This window comes from Rana temporaria, chromosome 2 (genome assembly GCF_905171775.1).
Source record: "Rana temporaria chromosome 2, aRanTem1.1, whole genome shotgun sequence".
NCBI lineage: Eukaryota > Metazoa > Chordata > Amphibia > Anura > Ranidae > Rana > Rana temporaria.
This window is the reverse complement of record NC_053490.1, coordinates 414,600,023-414,619,883: the sequence shown is the minus strand read 5'-3', so window position 1 is coordinate 414,619,883 and position 19,861 is coordinate 414,600,023. Positions and strand designations below refer to the sequence as shown.

Sequence of the window (19,861 nt, the reverse complement as noted above, 5' to 3'; positions counted from 1 at the left end):
GTCCTGACACGCCCCTCCCTGCACAGCCATTCACTGAGAATCTCAGTGAATGGCTGTGCAGAACAGAGGAAATGTGATCACTTATTAAAAAAAAGGAAAAAAGGAGTACCGTATTTATCGGCGTATACCGCGCACTTTTTTCCCCTTAAAATAAGGGGAAAACCGTGGGTGCGCGATATACGCCGATACCCACTTCCCGCGCTCAGTTTGAATGCCTGCGCCGACATATACCGAGTGCAGTACACTCGGCTACATTCGGGCAGGCTCGGCTTCGCTCGTGCTCACGCATAAACGTCACAGAGCATGAGCACGAGCAAAGCCGAGCCTGGCCGAATGTAGCTGAGTGTACTGCACTCGGTATACGTCGGCGGAGGCATTCAAACTGAGAGCGGGAAGCGGCGATTCGACGGGGAGACAGCGCGGGAGAGGCCACCACCGAAGCCGCAGACGGACGCCGGACCCGACGAGGCCGCCGATGGACGCCGCGCAAGACACCAAAACTGTAAGTACTAAAATGTTTCTTTTACAGGAATTGCGGGTCCACATTAGGGGTGCGCGCTATACGCCGGAGCGCGCAATACCCCGATAAATACGGTATTTATAATGTTTTTTATATCTATACACAAATGTTTTGCATTTCATTTCTATTTCTTCTTTCTACTGAATGGCTTGTTTTACAACCACTTTATATGTGTTATCTTTAATGTATGAAGTGTAATACACCCTTAATAAAGGGTACATTTTCACTGCCCATGCTATCACAAGGTATGCTGTTCATCCAGTGTGCATTAAAGTTGAATAAAAAAAAAGTGTGAAAAAAATATATAACTAAATAAAGAAAATTAAAAAAAAGAAAGAAAGCGCCCTATGCCTCCGTGCAAACATGTGCCTAGGTTATAAATAATGTTGAGTAAAAAAAAAGTGTGAAAAAAATATATAACTAAATAAAGAAAATTAAAAAAAAGAAAGAAAGCGCCCTATGCCTCCGTGCAAACATGTGCCTAGGTTATAAATAATGTTGAGTAAAAAAAAAGTGTGAAAAAATATATAAATAAATAAATAAAAAAGAAAGAAAACACCCTATCCCTCCGTGCAAACGGGTGCCTAGATTGTACACGCATATGTAAACAGTGATCACACCCCACGTGAGGTATCACTGCAAACATCAGAGTAAGAGCAATAGTTCCAGCACAAGATTTTCTCTTTAACTGTAAAGGCTTTAAAAGCATTGCTTTCCATGGGCGTGGATGTTACCGAACAAAGCATGCTGGGTCGATGATGTCACAAGGGGACAAGGTCACCTTTTGACATCATTGGGTGGCCCACCCCTTACTTTATTTAGTGGCGGGTAGGCGGCAGAGCTGTCGTATGGCGGCTGCCGGGTGTTGTTTTTTTTTTTTCGTTTGGGTTGGCGGCTGGTGTTTATCATGATTGACATTGGATCTACTTTTGGGGGGGGGGGGGGGGGTTGAATAAAGGACTTGTCAAAAACTGTCTGTTGTTTTTTTTTTACTTTGCACATTTTTTGGGGACATTTACATGGGGGGCAGGATATGGGGGCCCCCTTGCTTGCCCCCCTCCCCAAACCCCACTGGGCCAGGGCTGTGGGGAAGAGGCCCTTGTCCTCATCAACATGGGTAGAAGGGCATGGAGCCTGGCATGGACATCTGGGCTCCATGTTCAGATTAGGGTCTAGTATAGATTTTGGGGGGACCCAATGGCATTTTTTTTGGCCCCCACACTTTTTTTTTTTTTATGTACTGACGTTACTTGTTTTGTTGATAGCAGATGAGTTATGCCCCGTACACACAACCGGTTTTCCTGTCGGAAAAAAAAACGATGGTTTCCCAGACGGAATTCCTCTCAAGCCTGCCTTGCATACACACGGTCACACAAAAGTCCAGTGAACTTTTGACTGCCAAGAACGCGGTGACTTAAAACACTACGACAAGCCGACAAAATTAAGTTTTAAGCTCCTGAGCATGCGTTGAATTGTTTCCGAGCATGTGTGTTTTTTTTCCGTCAGAAAAGGTTCCGACGAACGGTTTTCCAGCTAGGATTTTTCCTGACGGGAAAAAAGAGATCATGCTCTCTTTTTTTTCGCGGCAGCTTTCATGTGGGAAAAAGTCAGATGGAGCATACACACGGTCGGGATTCCCAACGAAAAGCTCTCATCACAGTTTTTCCGACGGGAAAATATGTCGTGTGTACGGGGCATCATAGTTGTTAAGAACATGGTGCCTGACTTTAACGCCATTTAATGTGGTATTTACCATGTGTTTTTGTCTTTTTGAGGTAAATATCACATAAAGGGATAGTAGAGTGACATTTTCAGCATTGCTCGCGGTATTTGGGAAAAATTTGTCAGATTACCTAAATAGAGTTACATGAATAAACTTGCTCCAAAGAAACAACTAGAAAAGTAAGAAATATATTTAACAATTATTTATAGGCATGTTGTGTGAATACGAACACATAAAAAAAAAAACATATAGTGAGGGTTTCTCAAATTTGCCTGCAAAAGTAGAAATACATTTTAGGCCACTACAAGACAGTAGTGACATTGTTGGCATTGGTAGGAGGCACCACTGAGCACAGTGAGAGACTTGGGGATCAACACTCCTGGAAATGGCTATTTCAGAAGAACATTTTAGCCAGCAATTTCCCTTTTGCAGAGTAGCTTTCAACGGTGCAGCCAGGAGAGGTAGGTATTTACATTTTATAGGCACTTCCAGCTATTATGGAGTACTCATGGCTATCATCCATATCGTATAAATTAGAAAACTAGGATAAATAAAAAAAATCAGACTGTACAGGCCAGACAAGGCGTAAGCAACTTCTCTATAAAATCATAAAGTTTTATTCTTTACCAAACATTAAAAATCATACATTTAGTATGTATCTTGGTATTTAAAAAACAGTTATACAACAGTGCAAATAGAGTATGTTGTATGTGTCCGTACACAAAAATGTCACAAATAGCAATGCTGGTAGCAAAGGTCTTCATGTGCTGACGTGTTTCACCAGACTTGGCTTCATCAGGGCTCATAAAACCAACATAGCACTCCTGGAAAACAAAAGTACCAACAAAGCAGCCCCCTGGGTGGGCAATGGAGCATCAAAAGAACCCCAGCACAAGGAAGGATCACTCACAGTAGGTTATTAGGGCACATAAGCATCCCTAATATAAACAAAAAGGAAGGGGAACACAGAAGTAAGTGGTAAAATCCATATCTCATATAAGCCGACTACTAGTACATAAAGTATGGTCTATTCACAATGTTAAAGCGGAGTTCCACCCAAAAGTGGAACTTCCACTTAATCCACTCCTCACCCCCTTACATGCCACATTTGGCATGTCTTTTTTTTGGGGGGGGGTAGGGGCTTCTGGAGGAGTGGGACTTCCTGTCCCACTTCCTCCTTCCGCCCAGGGACCGCTTAGGCGATACGTCATATTGCCTACGGCGGCCCCTCCCTGTAGGCGATGACCTGGGACACGTAACAGGTCCCAGGCGATCGCCTGTCCAATCAGGTAGCGCAGCGCCGCTCGCGCATGCGCCGTGAAGCCGAAAGCTGTCATGGCCGGGTGCCCACGGTTAGGATGGAGGCGCCTTTGTATGCTTTGTATGCTTTTTGTAGCTGCTGAATTTTAATAAACAGAAAAAAGGCTGGAACTCCACTTTAAGAAGTAACATGTTTATTTTAAAAAGGATCAGTGCCAACTTTATTGATAAACATGTTTAAAATTTAAGCTGGGTTGACATTTTCCACTGCATTGCTATCCCAACATGCATGAGTTGCAGTGCACCACAAAGCACAGTGACATAGTAATGTTGTGGTGAGCTGAATTGGCAAAAATTATGCTTATACTTTTTTGGGGGATGTTTTGGTGTTTTGCCAGCTCATTCATTTGAATGGGCTGCCGTAAAGTGAAGTATGTTCATAAAAATATGCATTAACATATGTGCAATAAGACAATTCACTTCAACAATAAAATTTTAACCCAACCTTAAAGAGCTAATCGGAAATTACAAAATTGAGATAAGTTTGTTTCTGGATTCTAAGAGGGGCTTTCTGTTTTTTTTTTTTTCTCAGTTTGGGGACATTTTCCTGTCCTGTCTACAGGACAGAACGCGAAGGGGAATTACAGACACGTTAAGTATTGGTCCTCAAAGGAGAACTAAACCCCAGGATAAAAATGTAATTTATTGAATTTGAAACCTAAACTTACAGAATGTAAAGAAAATAACTCTTTTCAAAATGCAGTTTTCTTGTCACTTTCTGTGAGCTGAAGCAAAAACAAATGTTATCTTCCATCTATAAACTATACTCATCCCCGTGTAACAGAGATTACCTATTGTAGACCACAGCAGAGCAAGTGGGCCTTAACACTCACACACTGCACATATGCTTCCATAAGCACTCTTAACACAGTTACTTAGCTGTCACTGACAGCTCATGGTTAGAGTTGAGCAGACAAATGGATGTTCAGGTTTGACGGGTTCGGCCGAACTTCGGAAAAAAGTCTGGGTTCGGCCGAACTTCGGAAAAAAGTCCGGGTTCGGGATCCAAACTTGACCCGAACTTGATCCCGGACCCGAACCCCATTGAAGTCAATGGGGACCCAAACTTTTCAGTACAAAAATGTCTCTAAAACACTAAGGGAAAGGGCTAAAGGGCTGCAAATGGCAGCAAAATGTCGGTAAGAGCATGGCAAGTACTCTGAAAATAAATGTGAATAGAGAAATAACTTAAAATAACATAAAAAAATAAAAACAAAAACAAATTATAATCTTGACCTAGGAGGACGAGGTCCATATGGAGTAGGAGGTTGAGGTGGCGGTGGATGTGGCTGTAAAATATATTTTTTTGCCCTAAATGGGTGTTTTTTGAATAGAACAATAGAAAACAGTATGTAAAGTGTGTATCTCACATGTACAGATATGCAGGCAAGACTGCATAAACTAGAGGAAACACTGCAAAAAAATATTTTTTTCCCTAAATGGATGTTTTTTGAATAGCACAATAGAAGAAAAGTATATAAAGGGTGTATCTCACAGTAACATATGCAGTGCTGGTGTAATATGCAGAGTATCTCACAGGAACATATGCAGTGCTGGTGCAATATGCAGAGTATCTCACAGGAACATATGCAGTGCTGGTGCAATATGCAGAGTATCTCAGAGGAACATATGCAGTGCTGGTGCAATATGCAGAGTATCTCACAGGAACCTATGCAGTGCTGGTGTAATATGCAGAGTATCTCACAGGAACCTATGCAGTGCTCGTGTAATATGCAGAGTATCTCACAGGAACATATGCAATGCTGTTGCAATTTGATTTGTGAAGCAGGACTGACTCCTATATATTTCTCTCCCTATAAGAACAATCTGGAACCTTTCCCTAAACTATCTAATGCAGAGTATCTCACAGGAACATATGCAGCGCTGGTGTAATATGATTTCTGAAGCAGGACTGACTCCTATATATTCCTGTCCCTAAAAGAACAATCAGGAACCTTTCCCTAAACTATCTAATGCAGAGTATCTCACAGGAACCTATGCAGCGCTGGTGTAATATGATTTCTGTAGCAGGACAGTCTGACTCCTATCTAAATCTCTCCCTCAGATCAGATCAGCAGCAGCCTTTCCCTACCCTATCTAATGCAGAGTGACGAGCTGTGCTCTGTCCCTCTAGCTTATATAGAGTCTGGGTCACATGCTGGGTCACATGCTGCACTGGCCAATTACAGCCATGCCATTAGTAGGCATGGCTGTGATGGCTTCTTAGTCACAGTAGTAAAACAAATGACAATTGGCTGCCCTGCAGCGCGCCGTAACATTGCCGAACACCAGACCGGAACCCAAACTTTCAGCAAATTGTTCGGGTTTGGGTCCGGGTACAAAAAAAAACAAAGTCCGTACCGAACCTGAACTTTACAGTTCGGGTTCACTCAACCCTACTCACGGTCTCTATTTATGATTAGGAGCTGGTGGGATGTGCTCACTATGACAGCCAATCACAGTGGTCACGTGATTTGGAAGTCTTCCAGCGTTAAGACCCACTTAAAGGCCACCAGGAGGCATTTGGAAGGGGTTAACAAAGGATGACATACTGTATGTGTACTCCAATCTGCTTGACAATGGCTCCCTCCATAGACATTGTGAAAATAAAGAAATAATTTCTGCAAACTGATGGTGGCACCCTGCCCAAGGCTGAGGTATATTACATTTTTCTTTTTGGGTTTAGATCCTCTAACCTTACCTAGATGTGACATTGATGCATATTGTATGCATCCTTTGACTCACCCACCTTGAGATAGCAGTTTACAGAAGCCATAATGTAGTGTCATCCTAACCTATGTCACTCCTCTAAGATATATAAAAATGATGTGTGGCATTGTAACCAATACACATAGCCAGATCTGCAAAACTTAAACTGAAGGCCCCTTGACCCGCCCTGCTCTAAGGAAAGGGAGCCTTGACCTCTGGATGCTTGGCAACTAAACGGGGCGGCCACATAATCAGTGAGTCGGAGTGGCTCCTTTGGGATTGGCTACAATGGCACAAGGTGACTGGGTGGAGCAGGAACTCTACAAAAGGCTACGCAGAGGCACGCCCCACCACTCTCGGGAGAATTTGACATCACACAAGTTAAGCACCCACCCTCCCATTGTGTGTTTTCATCACAACTTTTTTGCAGTTTTACCTTGCCAGAGGTTGGCATTACTTGTCTATGCCCTCAAGTTTAATTACGGGTCAGTTTAATGCCTGCCTCGCACTAATGGTGGAGACAGGCCTCTTAGACTATGCGGTTTGTTGCATATGCTCACGCTATAACCGTGACTGGCATGGTTACTGATATTTTAACGGTTATTATACCTATGCTCAATAAAGCTGTGCCCTTGCCCTACTTCCAACATAAAGTGGTCTAGGTGTCTTCTTGGGGGGGGCAAGGTTTTGTGGTGGTTTAAATAAAGGGTGTTAAGACAAGCCTAAGCTTCTCAGCAGTCATGTCGATGTTTTTGGTTAAGCTATCTGCAGCACCGCAGACAGGCATATATCTAAAAAAGAAAAAAGGATTTTTGTACTTTGATCATATAATCAGCAGCTGAACACTATATGGAAAAAAAGTGCAGCACTAAATCAAACAGTGTAATAAATGAATACAATAGATGAAGAACATATACTGGTAATTCAAAAAAATATAATAATCCGGGATTTTGGATGTGATATATGCTGTTTTACTGTTGATATAATGTAAGTGCAATACTTTTCAAATAAAATGGGTTTTTACAAAACTACACTAGTGGAGCCTTTTATCTTGCATATACAGTATATGACCCATTGATTGCTGGTGAGGACCAGATGGATTGTCTATCTGAAGTCGCTTGTCTGGCTTTACCTATGAATTGGCTGCCTGGAGTCACCCAAGTTAATATTCAAGTTTCCATTATTGGATCTATTGATTGATAGAGCGCTCTCTGCCCTCCCTGAGTAAGGGGGGGACCCTGGCTTTCTGGTAAGCCCCTAGTGTAGATATTTCCTGAGCGTCACATTTGCTGTCCTTGGATCCCTTTCTCACCTGGCACGGAATTTCATATGGGACTTTTTTTAATTCACAAATTTTCATATATTTTTTTAGATTTTATATGTGCACTTTTTACATATGCCTTTATTGAGCACATTCTGGACTATTATATTTTTTTGAATTATATGTACTTCATTTATTTTATTCATTTATTATCATTGATATACTGTAGGTCAAGGATAGGCCACCTCGGCCCTTCAGCTTTGATGAAATGACAAGGTCCATGAGACATTGCAAGACCCTAACAATCACAGGCATGACTCTAAGGCCCCATACAGACGAGGGCACATGTCCGATGAAAACGGTCCGCGGACTGTTTTCATCGGACATGTCAGCTCAGAGATTTCGGTCTGATGGTTGTACACACCATCAAACCGAAATCCCTGCGGACAGACAGCGCGGTGACGTGGCGTGACGTTGACGCTGCCACGTCCACAAACCAGGAAGTAAAATACTTCCACGCATGCGTCGAATCCATTCGACGCATGCGGGAGATTTCTGTCGGCTGGTTAGGTGTACTAACCAGCGGACATGTCGGACGGGTTTCCAGCCGACAAGTTTTAAAGCATGCTTTAAAACTTTTGTCTGCTGGAAACATGTCTGCTAGGCTGTACACACGGTCAGATCTGAACAGACATGTTCGGTCGTGTGTACAAGGCCTTAAAGGCAGAGGTATGATGGGATTTGTAGTTTCACCACAGCTAGAGTGCTGAGGTTGCCTAATGCCCCATACACATGCTTGGGATTTCCGACGATAAAAAGTCGGGAATCCCAATGGGAAAAAGAGAGCTGGTTCTCTTTTTTTTTGCCGGCAGATTTTGGCCCTTTTCCCGTCAGAAATATTGCGAGGGAGCATACACACGGCCAAGATTCCTGGCCAAAAGCTCTCCTCGCAGTTTTCCCTTCGGAAAACCCAGTCGTGTATACGAGGCAAAATCCTGCTGCAGGTCAGGGCAAACTAATGTATTTATGATTATATATACTTATTGTAAGTGTTTATGCTGGCCATTTGATATCCAAACACTGAGACACATATAAAATGGTTGTAGGAATTGACTTTATCTGAAAGACTGAGGGGAAGATCCACAGAGCAAGTACGCCGGCGTATCTACTGATACACCGGCGTACTTTCAAATTTCCTGCGTCGTATCTTTAGTTTGAATCCTCAAACCAAGATACAACGGCATCTGGGTAAGATCCGACAGGCGTACGGCTTCGTATGCCTTCGGATCTTAGATGCAATACTTCGGCGCCCGCTGGGTGGAGTTTGTGTCGTTTTCCGCGTCGGGTATGCAAATTAGCGATTTACGATGATCCACGAACGTACGCGCGGCCGTCGCATTTTCTAACGTCGTCTGTAGTCGGCTTTTTCCGGCATGCGTATGCGCATGCGCAGTTCATTCGGTGCGGGGACGCGCTTCATTTAAATGAAACCCGCCCCCTAATTGCCGATTTGAATTCCGCCGCCAGAAATACACTACGCCACCGTAACTTACGGCGCGAAATCGTTGAGGATTCGAACTAAAGCCAGGTAAGGTACGGCGGTGTAGCGTATCTCTGATACGCTGCGCGGATGTAATTGTACGTGGATCTGCCCCTGAGTGCTTATCAATAAATTAAGTTAAGGGGGTAAGTAAAGGAAAAAAAATTCCTTTAAAATAACAAACATGTTATACTTAACTCCACTGTGCAGTTAGTTTTACACAGAGTGGCCCCGATCCACGTCTTCTGGGGTCCCTCGGCGGCTGTCTCTGGTCCTCCCCGAAAGTGCTGACCACAGTCATGTGAGAGAGCTCGCATGGTGGTGAGTAATTGCAGGCGCGCTCCCGTGATACAGGGAGCGGCTATAGCCGCTCACTGTATCACTCGGCCCCACCCCTCGGTGCGCCGCGTCACTGGATGTGATTGACAGCAGCGCCAGCCAATGGTTGCGCTGCTCTCAATTCATCAGCTCTAGCCAATCAGCGGCCAGGCTGAGCGGCGAAGAGGATCTCGGGACTGAGCGCCGGACTTTCGAGGGGTCAGGTAAGTATAACGGGGGCTCATATGTTTTTTCACCTTAATGCATAGATTGCATTAAGGTGAAAACATTTTTTACTTTACAACTCCTTTAACATTGGCCAGTTCTGCTGCAATACTCATGCAATGCATTGTCAGCTAACTGAGCACATACAAACATACATGAAACAAAATAAACTATGTTTTAAAACAAAACTGAAAATGTAATTAGTTCACTATTTCAGTAATAAAGGGGCAGTCCACCCAAATTAATATTTTAGTTATGTGTAAAAAACAGAGAACTGAGTAAGCCCCTGGCTTCTTCTTATTCCTAGATACTCCAACAGTGAGATCTGATTGCCATAGTTTCGACTTCTGAGGCCCCGTACACACGACCGAGTTTCTAGGCAGAATTCAGCCAGAAACTCGGTCGGAGCTGGATTCTGCAGAGAAACTCGGTCGTGTGTAAACTTTTCAGCGAGGAACCCGTCGAGGAACTCGTCGGGCCGAAAAGAGAACATGTTCTCTATTTCCTCGTTGTTCAATGAGGAAAGTCGGCCCGCCGAGCTCCTCGGCGGCTTCCACACTGAACTCGCCGAGGAACTCGATGTGTTTGGCACGTCGAGTTCCTTGGTCGTGTGTACGGGGCCTGAGAGTTTTGTGTGTTCCAGAATTGCGTATAACACTCACTTTTTTACCCTGAAAATAGAGGGTAAACTGTGCCTGCGTGTTATACGCAGGGCGCGGTGGAAAGTTTTTTTCCTGAAACCTCCCTCTGAAAGTAAGGATGCGTGTTATACGCCTGTGCATGTAATACGCCGATAAATACGGTACCTGCTGCCATCTCCATACTACACAAAAGAAAATTGATCAAGAAGCGTGGGAACCCCTAATAATAGCCACAACAAGCGTGCAGACCCAGGAACTCAAGTGCAGATGTCTGACCGACATCCCCGAATGATGTTAGAAATTATCATGTGGTTTAACTCTTTATCATCTACCACAAAATTGGAATATTCATCTTTGGTGGGCTTAGTCACCTAGGCTTTCTATACTTCTTGGCCAGTAACAGTAAAGCCCTGTACACACGATCGGATATCTGATGGAATCTAATCCGATGGATTTTTTCGTTGCATACCCGATGAAGCTGACTTTCATTAGTCTTGCCTACACACCATCAGTCAAAAATCTGACCGTGTCAAAACGCGGTGACGTAAAACACTACGACGCGCTGAGAAAAATTAAGTTCAATGCTTCCAAGCATGCGTCGATTTGATTCTGAGCATGCGTGGATTTTTGACTGATGGACTTCCACACAGACGATCCTTTTTTTCTATCGTTTTTTATCCATAGGAAAATTTTTGTTCTATTTTTTTTTCACCGATGGAAAACAAACCGATGGGGCCCACACACGATCGGTTTGTCCGATAAAAACAGTCTGTTTTCATCAGACAAACCGATCGTGTGTACAGGGCTTAAGAGGTGCTTTAGCGCCCACAACCATACCCCCCCCCCTCCCCATGAGCTGTTAATTACTTCAGCGGCATAAGTTGCAGATGCCTTTTGCATCCCCCTCCCTCCTTCTCAAGCACTGGTCATCTCCTTATGTACCCCTCGGTCTGGCTTTGTTCTTGGCATCTCTAGTGGTGAGCTGTCTTTGATGGAAATTTGGGCTCTGCCATTTCGTTTTTTGATGATATAAAAATGAGAACTCAATATGCAATGTAGGATCCTAAAGTTACATCCACATCAGGTGGCTAAATCTTAGGACGTATTACAGAGATCTAACCAGTGCCAGATTTATAAGGGGGCAAAAGGGGCAATTTGTTGAGTAAATTGTCCAGTTTGCAGCCTTTGCCAAGCTCTGGTCATGTCTTGCTCCATCTCAACAGGCAGTTTTATTACATAATCAAGAGCTTGATGATACCTTTCGAGGTTTTAATGAAGCTCTTAAATATTTGAGCATGATGGTCACTAGTTGTTCACGAGACAGGTCATTCAGCAAATAGGCACTGATAAAGGATTATCTGGGAACTACGATGACCCATGAAAGACTACGTGCTCTGTGCCTACTGGCTTTCAGGAGCAGTCTCCTCAAGATGATACAGTTTGATGAGTTAGTTAAAGATTTTGCCGATGCTAAGTGCAGGAAGAAAGACTTTTTGTAAATATTGTAGTGTGATGCATAATTGTGATGACTTGCATCACATTGTATGACAAAAAAAGTGAACTGAAATAAATGACACACCACATTTGTTTTAAAAAATATTTAGGTTCTGAAGACGACACTTGTCTTGTTTTTTTTCTCAACTTTATTGACTGTAAGAAATTACAAAGGTAGTACAATTACCTTTGTAATTTCTTACAGTCAATAAAGTTGAGAAAAAAAAAACAAGACAAGTGTCGTCTTTAGAACCTAAATATTTTTTTTAAAACAAATGTGGTTTATCATTCATTTCAGTTCACTTTTTTGTCATATAATTTTATTTATATGTTGAGAGGCCCCCCGAACTTAAAGCCCCCCGGATCCCCCAAGGTCAAAATACGGCTCTGGATCTCACCCCTGGTATTCCCAAGAAACATAAGAAGCCCATCTGGGATTTAATCCACCAGGATCTACTAAAAACGTCTTTGTCTCTCTGAAAATCATGTAGGTGTTGCATTCTGTACAGTGCAACCGCATTCTGCAAACCTACACTATGCATCGGTTTTCGTTTCTCTTCTAGAGGGATCTTCAAACTCTTGGCTTTAAAAAACATACCCAACAAATGGGCTGCTGCCTTAAAATTGTAAACATTTTAATCTAAATCCTTTTTTATGTTCTCTGTAAAAGTAAAATCTGATAATTGGTACAGTTTCAATTTTGTTTTCATGTATATGCCCCAATTTCCCTCCATTATTTGGTCTAATCTTTAATCATTTATACAATATAAGCCATAACTTGTCCTTTGTGCTTTTTGGTGTGTCTGTGCCCCTTGCAAATTCTGTACTATGCAAACTGACATCCTCAAGTATTTCAATGTCTATTTTGATATATGCATTGGTGGGTTTAAAAGAAATGAACAATATTGCAGAAATGCACCTGTAAATGATAACACTGGTGGTAATAACATAAGTGAAATCCAGTTGACTCTTGAAATAATAAAAGAAGAACTATAAAATACTTAAACACATAATAAATTGCAGGATGGATACTATAGCACTAAAAGGCAACAAAAAGTCTGGTGAAACAACAAAAATCTGAACAGCATATTGAAACCACTCTTACGGTAATGCTTCTATTAATGACTAAACAATCATTTATTTTTATTACTAATTGAATCCTGTTATTTCTGCATTTTAATTGCAGACTGCTGCAGCTGCTAATAAAAGCACATGACAGCATAGAAAGCAAAGTTTACTAGTTTTGTATACGAACTACTAACATAAAAGGCTGCTTTGTTCAGAAAGAATAAAGATTCATGTAGCAGATACGGTGCTTCTAAAAGAGGAAGCTGAAACTTAAACAACATACAAAAAAGAAAAAGAAAATAGCAATAAAATAAATAATCATTGCATTCAACAAGATCAAGCAATCACGGCTTACCCAGCATGAAGCACAGTTGGAACTCAAGAAGCCTTGTCATCTTGTCATCAAATGTGAGAGAAAAATATTTTAAAGAAGACAGGAAATTAAATTAGTTTCTTCAACTGAAGTTGTTTCTCAGCTATACTGGCAGAAGAGGCGGGGTTCAAAGGAGGGAAGACTTAACTGAACTTGTTGTTTTGTCACACTTAAGCAATACTCAGTGAGTGGCATCATAGGGCAGTGTTGTATTGCTAAAGGGGGGGGGGGGCAATATGAAAATGAATTACCAAATGAAAACATTTGACAAAAAATATTATTGATATGCGTATATGAAATAAAACGTCAATAAAATGTTTATTTCTTTTTCTATCATGCTTTATTTTCCTTGTTCTCTGCAAGTAACAAGAGGACATCTACTGTGAAGAATAACAGTTAAATGCAAGGCAGATAGTTAATTATAGGTGTGCGTAGCCTATTGCATTAGGGTGTGCACACCAAAGCTCAAACACACATGCATGCATGTGTGTTTATATATATTGTGACAGGAAGTCAGGTAAATCTGTGGGTGTTGTCACAGACGGGAGATACATTTCTGCCTTGTTTAGACAATACACCAATTGTTATTAGGCGTCGGCTGCAGAAGTAGCCAGAAAAGGTTTAAGGGCGTTGGAAAACTTCAGCTGTTCAGAATTAGGCAATTAAAGCCTCTATAAGTAATCCAGAGGATTACCACTGATTGCTGCATCCTGAGGCTTTGTGAGTAAGGAGAGCAGTAGCTGAAAGTCTTCTGAGGAGGTGAGGTGGTGATTGATTTTTCTGTGTGATAAAAATCAAAAGACTATTGTTTTTCTGCTGTATGACCAGCAGTGTCTGCCCAGCACTAGGCTGTGCCAGACTCCATAGATAGGTTCCTGTGTGGTGAAGGTAGACGCCCCAAGTGGCCAGGGTTTATTTTATGTTTGATTTTGTTTATGCTGTTTGGATGCTTGCACTTGTTTCTAGCAAGATGGAAGAATAAACCAAAATCTTTGTTTTCGACCGTCTTCGACTACCTGTCTGTATAAATTCAGTGTGTAGTGAACCCATCCAGGGAGTCACACACCCCGCTACTGAGCTAACCCCTTACAATATATATATATATATATATATATATATATATATATATATATATATATATATATATATATATATATATATATATATATATATAGTATATACAGTGCCTTGAAAAAGTGTTCATACCCCTTGAAATTTTCCACAATTTGTCATGTTACAATCAAAAATGTAAATGTATTTTATTGGGATTTTAAGTGATAGACCTACAAAGTGGCAAATAATTGTGAAGTGTAAAAAAAAATGATAAATGGTTTTTACATTTTTTACAAGTAAATATTCGAAAAGTGTGGCGTGCATTTGTATTCAGCCCCCTTTACTCTGATGCCCCTAACTAAAATCTAATGGAACCAATTGACTTCAGAGGTCACCTAATTAGTAAATACAGTCCACCTGTTATGTGAAGCCCTCAGGCCGCGTACACAGGGTCATTCCAAACCGATGAGAATGGTCCGACGGGCCATTTCCATCGGTTCACCGCTGAAGTGGCCTGATGGTCTGATGTGCGTACACACCATCGTTCCAAAAACTGATCAGGTCAGAACGCGGTGACGTCAAACACACAACGTGCTGAATAAAATGAAGTTCAATGCTTCCAAGCATGCGTCAACTTGATTCTGAGCATGCGCGGGTTTTGAACCGAACCGATGCTTTCTGTACTAACCATCGGTTTAGACCGATCGGGCAGCGGTCCATCGGTTCGATTTTGAAGCATGTTTTAAAATTTTGGACCAAAGGAAAACAGACCGATGGGCTATACACACGGTCGGTTTGGACAGATGAAACTGAACCTCGTTCCATTCTCATCGGTTTTGTCCGACCGCGTATACGCGGCCTCAGAGGTTTGTTAGAGGACCTTAGTGAACCTTAGTGTACAAACAGCATCATGAAGGCCAAGGAACACACCAGACAGGTCAGGGATAAAGTTGTGGAGAAGCAGGGTTAGGTTATAAAAAAATATCCCAAGCTTTGAACATCTCACAGAGCACATCCATCATCCAAAAATAGAAATGGCACAGCTGCAACCCTACTAAGATATGGCCATCCACCTAAACTGACAGGCCCAGCAAAGGAGAGCATTAATCAGAGAAGCAACCAAGAGGCCCATGGTAACTCTGGAGGAGCTCCAGAGATTCACAGCTCAGGTGGGAGAATATGTCCACAGGACAACCATTAGTTGTACACTCCACAAATCTGGCCTTTATGGAAGAGTGGCAAGAAGAAAGCCATTGTTGAAAGAAAGTCATAAGAAGTTTGCAGTTTGCGAGAAGCCATGTGGGGGACACAGCAAACATGTGGAAGAAGGTGCTCAGTTTAGATGAGACCAAAATTGAACTTTTTGGCCTAAAAGTGAAACGCTATGTATGGTGGAAAACTAACAGTGCACATCACCCTGAACACACCATCCCCATCGTGAAACATGATGGTGGCAACATCATGTTGTGGTGCTTTTCTTCAGCAGGGACAGGGAAGCTGGTCAGAGTTGATGGAAAGATGGATGGAGCCAAATCCAGGGCAATCTTAGAAGAAACCCTGTAAGAGTCTGCAAAATACTTGAGATTGGGGTATAGGGTTATCTTCCAGCAGGACAATGACCCTAAACATACAGCTAGAGCTACAATGGAATGGTTTAGGTGAAGGCATATTCATGTGTTAGATTGGCCCAGTCAAAGTCCAGACCTAAATCCAATTGAGAATCTGTAGCAAGACTTGAAAATTGCTGTTTACAGACGTTCTCCATCCATTCTAATGCCACCTACACACGTTCGGAATTTCCGACAAGAAAAGTTCAATGTGAGCTTTTGGTCGGAAATTCCGACCGTGTGTAGACTTTTTCTGTCGGAATTTCCGACAGCAAAAATTTGAGAGCTGTTTCTCAATTTTTCCGACATGAAAAGTTCTTGTCGGAAATTCCGATCGTCTGTATGCAATTCCGACGCACAAAAAAAACACATATTGCTCGGAATCAGGTCGACGCATGGTCCGTAGGGCTTAATATTGAGTTGGCCCACCCTTTGCAGCTATAACAGCTTCAACTCCTCTGGGAAGGCTGTCCACAAGGTTTAGGTGCGTGCCTACTGGAATATTTGACCATTCTTCCAGAAGAGCATTTGTGAGGTCAGGCACAGATGTGGACAAGAAGACCTGGCTCGCAGTCTCTGGTCTAGTTCATTCCAAAGGTGTTCTATATGGTTGTGGTCAGGATTCTGTGCAGCCCAGTCAAGTTCCTCCACACCAAACTCACTCATCCATGTCTTTATGGACCTTGCTTTGTGCACTGATGAGCAGTCATGTTGGAACAGGAAGGGGCCAACCCCAAACTGTTCCCACAAAGTTGGGAGTATGAAATTGTCCAAAATGTCTTGGTATGCTGATGTCTTAGGCCCCGTACACACGACCGGATCTGTCCGTTGGGATTTATCCGCGGATCAGTTCCAGCAGACAAATCCAGTCGTGTGTACGGCCTAGCGGACATTTTTCGGCGGACATTTGTCCAGCCGACCGGTTTTCAAGTGGATAAAAATTTCTTAGCATGCTAAGAAATCTATCCGCTGGAAACCTGTCCGTCGGACTGATCCGGTCGTCTGTACAGACTCACCGGATAAGTCCAAGCGATCCCCATCCCTCGCATGCGTCAAAGTGATTGGACGCATGCGTGGAAGTATTTACCTTCCAGGGTCGCGCACGTCGCCGCGTCATCGTCGCGGCGATGGCGCGGCCACGTCACCGCGTATGTTTTCCGCAGGGATTTTGATCTGATGGTGTGTACAGCTCATCAGATCAAAATCGGGAGCAGAAATGTCCACTGGAAACGGTCCGGCGGACCGTTTCCATCGGATATCCACTCGTCTGTACAGGGCCTTAGGAGTTCCCTTCACTGGAAACTAAGGGGCCAACCCCAGCCCCTGAATAACCCCACACCCTAAGCCCCACCCCCACCAAATGATTTGGACCAGTGCACAAAGCAAGGTCCATAAAGACATGGATGAGCAAGTTTGGGGTGGAGGAACTTGATTGGCCTGCACAAATGCACTTCTGGAAGAATGGTCAAACATTCCCATAGACACGCTCCTAAACCTTCTGAACTGTCTTGCCAGAAGAGTTGAAGCTGTTATAGCTGCAAAGGGTGGGCCAACTCAATATTGAACCCTACGGACTAAGACTGGGATGCCATTAAAGTAAATGTGCATGTAAAGGCAGGTGTCACTAATACTTTTATAGTGTGCACACCTATGCAGCTAATACACAGTGGAAAACCATATAGTATCAGAACTGATTTACCTCCTAAAAGATTTATGAATTTATGTATTTCAATCAGTTATCCATACATCCCGGCAGACAGTACAGCCAGGTCCCTGACCCCCGCTACAGCAGCAGTACAGCTGATTCAAGGACACACCTCCTGACTGGAAAGCAACACAGTGAGTAGTCCTTACTCCTAAAATGGCCGTAGGTTAATAGAAAATTGGCTGGTTGAGCAGGAACCAGAAAAATTTAGATCCACGTGTGGCTGCTACTGTTTGGCAGAAGTCAATCTAATGATTGACTTCTGTTAAGCAGGCTTGTGGGGAAGTTGGAAAGCCAATGGGCTGCAGGCACTGTTGACCAGTGTATTCTGACAGAGGAGAGTTCCCCTGTCAGAATACCATGTCTGAGTGTGGAGGATTTTTCTATCCACCTCAATTTTTTTAAATTTAGCACACTAAATGTATTGATTTCTTTTGTTCAGCAGGTTAAATAAATAAGGAAAAAAGGCAGGGAGCTTGAGGGAGTGATGAGAGAGAGTAGTGGTTAGTGGTAAAAAATAATTAAAAAAACACTGGGTTTTTTTTTTTAATTTGGGGAGGTTTTACCCATTTCCTACTATATCCAAAATTAAGAAAATTTGACATATACTGTATTTTAAAGGGTTACTATAGGGACATTCTCCACTAAACACCCTTAGCTAGATTCGGGTAGGGCGACGTAACTTTGTGCGGGCGTAGCGTATGTTATTAACGCTACGCCGCCGCAATTTATAGAGGCAAGTGCAGTATTCACAAAGCACTTGCTCCGTAGGTTGCGGCGGCGTAGCGTAAATTGGCCGGCGTAAGCCTGCCTAATTCAAATGTGGAAGAGGTGGGCATATTTTATGGAAAATAATCGTGACCCCACGTAAATGACGTTTCGAACGAATGGCGCATGCGCCGTCCGTGGACGTATCCCAGTGCGCATGCTCCAAATCATGTCGCAAATAGTCAATGCTTTCGACGTGAACGTAACCTACGCCCAGCCCTATTCTGAATCGACTTACGCAAACGACGTGTAATTCGACGGCGCTTCCGACGTCCTTACTTAACATTGGCTGCGTCATCTTTTTGGTGGTTTATCTTTACGCCTAAAAACGCCTTAAGTAAACGGCGTATCTTACATGCGACGTGCGAGCGTATGTTCGTGAATAGGCGTATCTACGTCATTTACATATTCTCTGCGTAAATCGACGTACACGCCCCTAGCGGCCAGCGTAAATATGCAACTAAGATACAACGGCGTAGGAGACTTACGCCGGTTGTATCTTAGCAACATTTAAGCGTATCTCAATTTGAGCATACGCTTAAAGATACGACGGCGCGGATTCGGACTTACGACGGCATATCTACTGATACGCCCGTCGTAAGTCTTTCTGAATCTAGCCCCCTATGTAGTGCAGCATCCCAAGCATGATACAATCCACTTTCTAGCTGTTTAAAAGGTGTTCTTTTGTCATTCCATCAAGTGTACCAGCTTGTTCAAAGACTGCGCATGCACAGTGAGTGGCACCTCCTCTCTAAGCTCAGCTGTTGTGGTTACAGTGGTCTTTAAATGAGTTGGTGCACTCATTCCTTTTGTTTTGGTTGCGGGGGTTCACCTTTTTGCTACTTGAAATTTTTGTGGATAGCCTGTAATTGGCCTACTGGTATGGAATGCCAAAGTAGCACTTTTCTTAAAAGCTGAAGAGTAAAGCCTAGTACACACTGCTATTTTTATTTATTTTTTGTTCAACCCTTTGGGCTGACTTCTGCCGGACCGGCTGCAGGGGCCGAATGTCGGATGCTTTCTATTAAAATGGCCCATGTCGCCTGACATTCAGCCTGTGTGGCTTTAGACTAACCCTTTATGGATGAATGATGATGTTCAAAATTGTATCTAAAGGAGCTGTGAAGTAAATTCTAGACATTAGCTGCTAGTTGTGTAACAGGATGTGTTATCGGCTGTATAATCAGACAGAGAGTAACTGTAACTTCTGGTTTACTAAACAGGTGCAAAATTAATGCAAAACAGGGTCACAATAGCAAAGCATGCATACACTTGCTATTATCCTCATAGACAAATGTCCCTCACAGTAAATTCAGGGTATCTTTGATAACACATGTGAACATATGGAGGGATCCAAGGCCCACGGACAAAGGCTACGCCACTGGCACTGGAGTACCCAGGTGGTCTTTTGAAGAAGCTGCATGCTTCTAGACTATGCCTGCCAGTTCTGACAGTGGAGGGCCTCTTATCTGGCTACAGATCTACTTGTGACTCTTCAGGTATGGTCGCTATGAGGCCTTGTACACACAAGAGGAT

The 19,861-nt window shown here is 42.9% G+C and overlaps 1 protein-coding gene across 2 annotated transcripts in view; it reads right to left on the bottom strand.

Moving 5' to 3' along the window:
- The window catches only part of P2RY8 (P2Y receptor family member 8), a 105,365-nt gene extending 92,038 nt beyond the window's left edge, over nucleotides 1–13,327 (bottom strand). For both annotated transcript variants that reach the window (XM_040338191.1, XM_040338192.1), the window contains exon 1: nucleotides 13,175–13,327. The gene's annotated coding sequence lies outside the window, so the exon portion shown is untranslated. The remainder of the gene's footprint in view (nucleotides 1–13,174) is intronic.
- Between the last annotated feature and the right edge of the window lie 6,534 nt (nucleotides 13,328–19,861).